This window comes from Mus caroli, chromosome 3, assembly GCF_900094665.2.
Source record: "Mus caroli chromosome 3, CAROLI_EIJ_v1.1, whole genome shotgun sequence".
Classification (NCBI taxonomy): domain Eukaryota; kingdom Metazoa; phylum Chordata; class Mammalia; order Rodentia; family Muridae; genus Mus; species Mus caroli.
In genome coordinates this window covers 22,415,585-22,425,461 of record NC_034572.1, presented here as the reverse complement: position 1 = coordinate 22,425,461, position 9,877 = coordinate 22,415,585, and the positions used below count along the sequence as shown (strand labels likewise).

At 43.4% G+C, this 9,877-nt stretch overlaps 1 pseudogene; it reads right to left on the bottom strand.

Moving 5' to 3' along the window:
- Positions 1 to 1,979: 1,979 nt before the first annotated feature.
- LOC110291069 lies at positions 1,980 to 2,485 on the bottom strand (annotated as a pseudogene).
- Positions 2,486 to 9,877: the final 7,392 nt, after the last annotated feature.

Below are 9,877 nucleotides of genomic sequence, written 5' to 3'. Positions count from 1 at the left end.
AGCACTGGTCCTGGTGCATTCCAGATGTGGCTCTATTGAGCAGGTCATCAAGGGCAGCCTATGTCACAGGAAGTGGTCCAAACTGATATTATACCACACTACACTAGCCCAAAGACCATAACTATTTTAAGAAGCCTTGGAGGCTGGGATCTTGTGACCCACCATTTCCCTGTTTTGTTTTGTTAATATGAAAGAAAAGCAGGAAATAGTATACATATACATATATATGTATATATAACACATATATGTTTTTATTTGTGTGTATGTGTGTGGGTACACATTTGTATGAATGTATGCTCATGAAGGACAGAAGAGGATGTCAGATCCCTGGAGCTGGAGTTACAGGCAGTTGTGAGCCAACCAATGTCAGACTCTCTCTCTGGTCCTCTGAAAGAGATGCTGACACTGAAGAGAAGTGACTCTTGGCACTGAGATGTCCCTCCAGTCCCTTCCGTTTCCCAATTTGAAAAGTCTGCTCTATAAGGGATGTGTCCAGGACGTGAAAGCTACAGCAAGCCAGCACCCACTCAGCTCCACAGCACCTCTTGATCGAGGCCTCTCAGATGTGTGTTCAAGCCGAACACGACTTGGCAGGTGGCCACTGACCCGGCCAATGATGCTTTCTCCAGTTCCTTAGGGAAATTGGCCATGACTAATATGCCTTCGTGTGGCTAGGGAAGCACGCAGTGAGACAACTTCCATGGGGTTGGACCAGCAGAAGAGTGAGCTCCCAACACAGGTCTTCTGTCTGAATTACATAGATAACATCACTGTGGTTGGCAGTGATCAGAAAAAAAAAACATTTCATTTGAAGGACAATGTGCTCCAGGCAATCACCTCAACTAGGTAGATCATTAATTCTGATAAAAGTCAGGCTGGCCTAACAAATAACTTTTTGAAAGGAATAATTTAAGTCAGAGTATGCTGTAACAAACCAAGCAAGCTTTAAGGAAAAATCCATGACGCATGGTCTCCTAAGCTCTAAAGGCACCTTAACCAGTGAGAGCCAGCTACTGACCATGGCACCTTGGCCAGTGAGAGCCGGCTACTGACCGTGGCATATTCTGTTGCTAGGCATTTCCTTTTTCCTCTGCCCCCCTACCCACCCCTAAATGAAATGACAGAGGAACAGAGGAAGAAGGGCACAGCTGTGTGTAGTGACACTCACCTGTAATCCGTACCACTTGGGAGGGGGCAGTAGGAATGTCAGGTGTCCAAAAGCATCCTCCAAGACATAGTGAGTTCAAGGCCTGTGAGATTCTTTAAAAAAAACAAAACAAAACAAAGCAAAACAAAACAAAACAAAACAAAGAGGATGGATGTTTTATTTGTTTCTCACAGTGTTGCAAAGCCAATGCTTCAAGGTGGGAAAACAACAGCCAACACAATACATGGTAAAACAAAGACAGCACTCTCCTTCCTCTGACACTGTACAACATTTCCCTGCATTCCCAGGCATTTCCAATGAGAAGACACTAAGTCTCTGAACAAAATCCAGTGCTGGATATGGGCACGTTACAAAATTATGTAATATACACCACTGTTATCTTGAATTATGAAAGTCTTATAACCAGTAGGTAGGGTCTCACCATGTAGCTGTGGCTGGTCTGGATCTTGAACTAACATCTGCCTGTTGAGTTCTGGGATTAAACAGTGGTCTGTCACCAAACCCAGCTTATAACCACTTTTCACCGCAGATGATCTTAAGAATTCTAAACACCAGAGCTTAACCCCTAGGCCAAATGCTTAGTGTGGTGATTATCAAAAACCTGTACACTGTGTTTATCCACATCCATTAAGAAGTTGGGGGTGGGTCTAAAGTAGCATTGTCAAGAACACTTTCTTTCCATCAGTATTGCTAAAAGTTATTTCAAATCTTCCATTCTCCGCTGGTTTAAGACAAGTATGCTAGAGCAGGTCACGTCCAGTTTTATCTGGAAGTGGAGGGGTGCCATCCATGAAAGTGGCTGGTGCCATGGTCACTCCTCAGTGGACTTCACGTATTTCTCATATGCTTCTTCACTCATCATTCATCTAGCTCTGAAGGGTCACTCAGAGTCATCTTCATCAGCCAACCATCTTAACAGGATTTGGTGACGAGCCCTGGGTTTGCAGCAAATGCTTCATTGACTTCAGTTACCTCTCCTGACAGAGGTGAGGAGAGTTTACTGGCAGCCTTCACGCTCTCCAAAGCGCCAAACTCCTCTTGTTTTTTCAATTTTGTCCTCACTTCGGGCAGACTACAGTAGACAGCATCTCCCAAAGCTTCCTGTGCAAAATTGCTGATTCCCATTGTTCCAAATACCTTCCTCTGTTGTTACCCATTCATGTTTCTCTGTGAATTTCTGCACCGACAGCAAAGCACATCTGGTGTGCATCTAGCGGACAGCTGCAGTGTTCGGTGTTTAGGGTCATGGTGGCAGGAGGCCAGGGCGGTACCCAGGACACAGGACACAGCCCGAGGTCCCGAGGGTAACTCACCCATGAGATTCTTTTTTTTTTAATTGGGTATTTATTTCATTTACATTTCCAATGCTATCCCAAAAGTCCCCCACACGCTCCCCCACCCACTCCCCCACCCACCCACTCCCACTTCTTGGCCCTGTGATTCCCCTGTACTGAGGCAGATAAAGTTTGCATGACCAATGGGCCTCTCTTTCCACTGATGGCCAACCAGGCCATCTTCTGATACATATGCAGCTAGAAACACGAGCTCCGGGGATACTGGTTAGTTCACACTGTTGTTCCACCTATAGGATTGAAGATCCCTTTAGCTCCTTGGGTACTCTCTCTAGCTCCTCCATTGGGGGACCTGTGATCCATCCAATAGCTGACTGTGAGCATCCACTTCTGTGTTTGCTAGGCCCTGGCACAGTCTCACAAGAGACAGCTATATCTGGGTCCTTTCAGCAAAATCTTGCTAGTGTATGCAATGGTGTCAGCGTTTGGAAGCTGATTATGGGATGGATATAGCAGTCTCTAGATGGTCCATCCTTTCGTCACAGCTCCAAACTTTGTCTCTGTAACTCCTTCCATGGGTGTTTTGTTCCCAATTCTAAGAAGGGGCAAAGTGTCCACACTTTGGTCTTCATTCTTCTTGAGTTTCATGTGTTTAGCAAATTGTATCCTATATCTTGGGTATCCTAAGTTTCTGGGCTAATATCCACTTATCAGTGAGTACATATTGTGTGAGTTCCTTTGTGATTGGGTTACCTCACTCAGGATGATGCCCTCCAGGTCCATCCATTTGCCTAGGAATTTCAAAAATTCATTCTTTTTAATAGCTGAGTAGTACTCCATTGTGTAAATGTACCACATTTTCTGTATCCATTCTTCTGTTGAGGGGCATCTGGGTTCTTTCCAGCTTCTGGGTATTATAAATAAGGCTGCTATGAATATAGTGGAGCATGTGTCCTTCTTACCAGTTGGAACATCTTCTGAATATATGCCCAGGAGAGGTATTGTGGGATCCTCCAGTAGTACTATGTCCAATTTCCTGAGGAACCACCAGACTGATTTCCAGAGTGGTTGTACAAGCTTGCAATCCCACCAATAATGGAGGAGTGTTCCTCTTTCTATACATCCTCATCTGGCCACCCATGAGATTCTTAAAGGTCCTCAATTTTATTCATTTACTTTTGATTGTAATTTACTACAGTGTCTCATCTCACATAGCCCAGGCTGGGCTCAAATCAGTTTGCAACCAAGCATGTGCCACCATCCCTGATTTTGTGCAGTGCTGGGACAGAGCTAGGGCTTTGTACCTGGTAGGCAACCCCTGTACCAGCTCAGCTGCATCCACAGTCCTCCTTGGTTCTTTTAAACAAAAAACCTGGACAACACTTGCCAATACCAACTGGGGCTGATAACAAGAACATGGCACTGCTGGCCTTGGCTGAGCACTATCTCTGGTAGCACTAACCAAATGCCTGTCTTTAAACAGCAGCGGTTGGCTCGTCAGTGGACACTAAATCGGGATAGAAAATACCACCGGTGCGTTATCAGTGCTGCCAAGACTTAATCTACCTCTTTTCAACTGGGTCAGTATGAGCTGTCATTAAATCGACTTCGATCATTAAGTAGAAGCAGAACACAGGACCACGACTAAGCGGGGCTCCAGAATGTCACACACCTTCATGAGTCAGTAAGTACTTAGTTCACAGAAACTCAAGAAGGTCTACTACTACCACTACCACTCAGTCACTACTACAAATTGAAGGCCTCTCCCAAAGGAGGTTTCCCGCAGGACATAGCCTGATAGAACAACCCAAACGTTACTCTGCTGAATGGCAGTACTCTCTGCTCTTTGCATGGTCGAATCATGAGCCATGAAGGACAAGACTCAGCACCCTAATGGACAAACTCAGTGCCACACAGCCAGCCACACAGGCTGCAGCCAACTCTCCCTTGCACACTCTGTGCTATACCTCAGACCTCTGTACCCTACCCAATGACCTCACTACAGAGTCAGGAAAATTGCAAACAAACAAAGCCAAATTCAACCTGTAAGATGCCAATCTGGGGACAAGATCTATAGCAGAAACTAGCCCTGTGCTACAAGGACAGTGGCACATACCTGTAACCTTGACACATACCTGTGACCCTCCACAGGCAGATGTGCAGGGTCATCTTGAGTTCTCCAGGTCAGACTGGAAACAGATTATATCTCAAAACAAAAACATAGCCTGGTCAAAACCACAAATATTTGTTGTTTATGAAAATGGACATAATAAAGGCCCATTTACCAAGCCATAACAAGTAGAACACACAGGTCTACACAAGCTACTCCAGACCATTAACCATGAAGTTTCCAGGGTTCATAAACAAAACACTACAGAAAGGCTAGACACACACCTGTGACCTTTTGTTTGAAAAATGCTAAAGATGCAGAGGGTACCTTGTTCCAGGCATTGTGTGATGGGAGATTAGCCTTACCTGTCATCTGGACATGAAACCCCATGAGGGATGACTTAGCCTCTGGGCATGAGTAAGGGGTTGTGTTGTTTAATTGTTGGGTTAATATAAGTGGGAAAACACAAGGAAACATTGGACTGCACCATTGTCAGAATGTTGGTCTGGCTATTTCTAAAGTTATGTGTCCCCCCACCCCCACCCACCACAAGACTATGGAGCTGTAGAACAAAATTACTACAATATGGCTGAATGCCCCTAATCCAAAACTCTGAAATCCTATTTCCCATTCCGAAACTGTTTGAGCACTGATACTATGTTACAAGTGGGAAATTCCAGACCTGGTCTGATATAATGGGCTGCAGCTAACACCAAAAAAATCTAAATAGAACCTTGACCAGATTGTGTGTGTAAGATGCATATGACCAGATAAACAGACTTCACATTTGGATTCAGGTCTTACCTCAAAGGTGCCTCATTATGCGTATGCAAATTCTCAAACACTTGAAAACAATCTAAATCCTACTGCTTCTGTATTTTGAACAAAGGCTACTCAACATGGAGTAGCTTTAAGACCATACCTGCTGGACTAGAGAGATGGTTCAGCGGTTAAGAGCACTGACTGCTCTTCCAGAGGTCCTGATTCCCAGCAACCACATGGTGGTTCACAACCATCTGTAATGGGATCTGATGCCCTCTTCTGGTGTGTCTGAAGACAACTACAGTGTACTCATAGAAGGAAATGAGGAAATCTAAAACAAACAAACAAACAAACAAAAGCCTATATCTGTTATTTTCTGTTATTTTTTTTTATTTATTGAGACAGGGTGTAGGTTTGAATGAGACTAGCACTTATAGGCTTATATATTTGAATGCTTGATACATGCTTGGAGAAACTGTTTGGGAAAAATTAGGAGGTGTGCTGAAAGAGATATATCACTGGGGGTGGGCTCTGAGGTTTCAAAAGCCTAAGCTATTCCCAGTTAGTTCTCTCTGCCTCACATTTGTGGACCAAGGTGTGAACTCTTTGCTGCTGCTCTAACTCCAAACCAGTCTGCCTGCTGCATGCTCTCCAGCATGGTGGTCGTGGACTCTAACCCTCTAGAGCCCTGAGGCCCAAATCAAGGTCTTTCTTTTGTAAGTTGCCTGGGTCATGGTGTTTTGTCACAGCAATGGAAAAATAACTAGGACACGGGATCTCTATGTATCAAGTGCTCCAGCACAAACACACACAGAGAAAGAGAGGAGGAAGAAGAGAGAGGGGGAGGGAAAGAGGAAGAAATCAAAATGGAAAAAAAAAAATTAACTTTCGTTTCTTCCTAGTACAGAACTAAAAACAAGGAAAAAAACCTACCTCTTCTTAGAAATCAACAGGAGGAAATTATATCAACAAGAACAAAAGTCCATTAATTAATTTTGGTTGGCAAGGAATTTGACTGTGCAGAGAATCATTACATAATTAATTTTAGTTGATACTCAAATAATTCCTTCTATTTCAGAGTAGAGCAAACATTTTCAGAGTTAAATACTTGTGTAGCCCAGTGGTTCAAACCCCCTAGGTACTGAAAGGCTCACTCTAGGAGTGGGTTTGACATTATACAGCGTTCATCTTTAAATTGTCAACTATAATGAAGACTATACGAAGCCATCAAATACTGTTGGCGGAACACTGTCCCTTTTCTCAGCTGCCTGTGAGTTGCTATATGATATTGATTTTTCTAGAGTCTCAACAAATTTAACCATGACTAAAACTTTTCCCTCAGTTTACAACAGAATCTGTAGTTTCTGCATGTGTAGCATTTTATCTACATGGACCAGGGAAAAGTCTTGGAAGATGGTCAAGAACGAAGAAAATGTGAATGGGTTTTGACCACACCTGCTCATCATGCCTGAAATTCAGCCCAGGTGTATAAAAAGAATTCCCACCTTCTTTACTGAGTTTGGCTTCATTCTAAGCACAAAGGAAAGAAAGAAAGAAAGAGAGAGAGAGAGAGAGAGAGAGAGAGAGAGAGAGAGAGAGAGANGAGAGAAAGAAAGAAAGAAAGAAAGAAAGAAAGAAAGAAAGAAAGAAAGAAAGAAAGAAAGAAAGAAAGAAAGAAAGAAAGAAGAGAGGGAGGGGGAGGGAGGGAAGGAAGGAAGGAAGGAAGGAAGGAAGGAAGGAAGGAAGGAAGGAAGGAAGGAAGGAAGGAAAAGAATTTTTGACATACTAGTTGTCTGTTAACACATGTGAAATTTTACACTGAACTATAAATTCAATATCCACACAATAGCATGAAGTCAGAGGACTTGTGGAAGTCCTTCCACTGTGCATTCCAGGATTTGAATTCAGGTCCTCAGGCTTGACAGCAAGTGTTTTACACACAAAGCCACCCCACTGGTTTCTTTTGGATGATTTTTGCTAATGGGTAATCATCTTTACTGTAACTGACTTTCAGAGTGCTTCAAATATAACTGTAAGCTTTAATCCAAGAGTGGTGAAGGAGCTGAGTGTGGTGACACAAGCCTGTACTCCCAGTATTTGAAAAACTGAGGCAGGAGGATCTCCATAAAATAAAGACAAAAAAGTAGTGGGATTTTATGTAACGTTGACACCCACAAGGCTCAGGTAGCACACACCTATAACCCAGTGTCAAGAGGGCTTACAGCCAGGTACCACCATGCTGCCTTTATGCAGTTCCAGGGCTTGAACTGAAGTTCAATGCAAGCTACACAAGCACTCAAACAACTGAAGTACAGCCCAGCCCTCGTCTTCGTTTTCGGAATGTGTGACGTGGGAGTGGGGTGCTTCCAGCTCTAATGTCCATCATCCCGTCTGGAAGGAGATATGGCAATGCACTGTGATGTAAGCACCTCTTACATTCTGAGACTAGAACCTCTGCTGGACCTTACAGCCATAGTTAATAACCGAACCTGCAGTCACTTAAAACTTCAGAGCGCTATTCTGCTGTCCTGCTATTCTGCTGTGTTCTCAGCCAGTTTCTTTAAACCTGCTTTTATGAAAACAATGTAACAATCGACTTTACTTGCTTGGATTTTCCAGAGTCAACCTTTACAGCCTACACTAATGTGTAACTGTAATTTTAAATTATGTACTCTTCCCTGACCCAGATAACGCATAAAGCTGCAAAGACAAAGGTTGGAAGCAACTTCCTAAAATCCACCATAAAGGTTGAGTGAAACGTTTATGGATGTTGGTTGATAAACAATAATGCTTGTTGTCTGGGGCAGTTCAGATGAGTTGGAGCCAGTGGTTTAATACCTTGTAAAACTGTGAAAGATTTCTGTAAGTCACCTATTCCTTTCTCAGTAGGACGCTTTCTATGCTGTGAGAACAAAGGCCTTTGTTAGGAACACACACGCTCAGACAGTCACACATGGACAGACACACTTCGTCACACATGGACAGACACAGACATAGGGAGAGATTCACAAGACAACTACCATTTTTAGGCAGGCAAAGGTTCTGACTCGCATGACAGAGGACAGAAGACACACAGGGAGCAGGAAAGAGAGAATTCAAATCTGGACTAGACCTTGGTTAAATGCCTCCAAGGGGGAAACAACCTTCTTCTCTCCTTAATGCAATAGGAAGGTGCTCTGGGTGTACATTCTCAAAGTTAATCACTCACTGGTCTTAATCCAAGCAAAGAAACAAAAGTGAAAGTCCACAGAGCCGAAATTTAAGGCTGCTAGGAAATCAGTCAAGTTCTGGGAAAGGCTCACAGTTGGAAATCAGCAGACAAACAAGTACCTGCAGGCATACCCCAGGAAAACAGCTCTCCTGAGACCCTGTTGTTTTGTAAATGTTAGAAAGGCCTGGTAAGGTCAGCTCTGAGCACCCTTGCTAGCTTCTCTTGGTTAGGACTGTGAGCCTTCTCAGACTAAACTGGAAGTTAATTAAACTTCTCAGACTAAACAGCAAGGCAGATCATGCTGGCTGACAGAGGCACACATGTATTTATGTGTTTCTGTTTACTTACTTTAGAATATTCTTATACTGAATATTATAATGCTAATATATGTTGTCAGTACATGTCAGACTTGCATTTTCTCCTGGGGCTCATCTTTTTTCTTCTACCATCATGAATGTAGATGAGTAAAAGAAAAAAAAATGACAAGACTATACAGATATACATATGTGCACATATACACATATATGTGTATACACATATATATTTCCATGGGTTCAAGGACAGCCTAGGCTATAAAGTAAGCCCCCCACCCCCATGTCCCTACTGAAAGGAGACAGGGGAGGAGGAAGGGGAGGCAGAAGACAAAGAGAAGAAAATGGAAAGAAAAGAAAAGAATGTTTTCTTTTTTCTTTTATTTTCCTTTTGATTTTGGAAGTTTAATATTTTTTCCTTTTTTTTGCAGATAGATTTTTTAATTAGGTATTTTCTTCATTTACATTTCAAATGCTATCCCAAAAGTCCCCCATACCCTCCCCCTCTAACTACCCTACCCACCCACTCCCACTTCTTGGCCCTGGCATTCCCCTGTACTGAGGCAGATAAAGTTTGCACGACCAATGGGCCTCTCTTTCCACTGATGGCTGACTAGGTCATCTTCTGATACATATGCAGCTAGAGACACGAGCTCCAGGGTACTGGTTAGTTCACATTGTTGTTCCACCTATAGGGTTGCAGATCCCTTTAGCTCCTTGGGTACTCTCTCTAGCTCCTCCATTGGGGCATCTGTGATCCATCCAATAGCTGACTGTGAGCATCCACTTCTGTGTTGGCCAGGCACCAGCATAGTCTCACAAGAGACAGCTATATCTGGGTCCTTTCAGCAAAATCTTGCTAGTGTATGCAATGATGTCAGTGTTTGGAGGCTGATTATGGGATGGATCTCCGGGTGCAGCAGTCCCTAGACCGTCCATCTTTTCGTCTCAGCTCCAAACTTTGTCTCTGTAACTCCTTCCGTGGGTGTTTTGTTCCCAATTCTAAGAAGGGGCAAAGTGTCC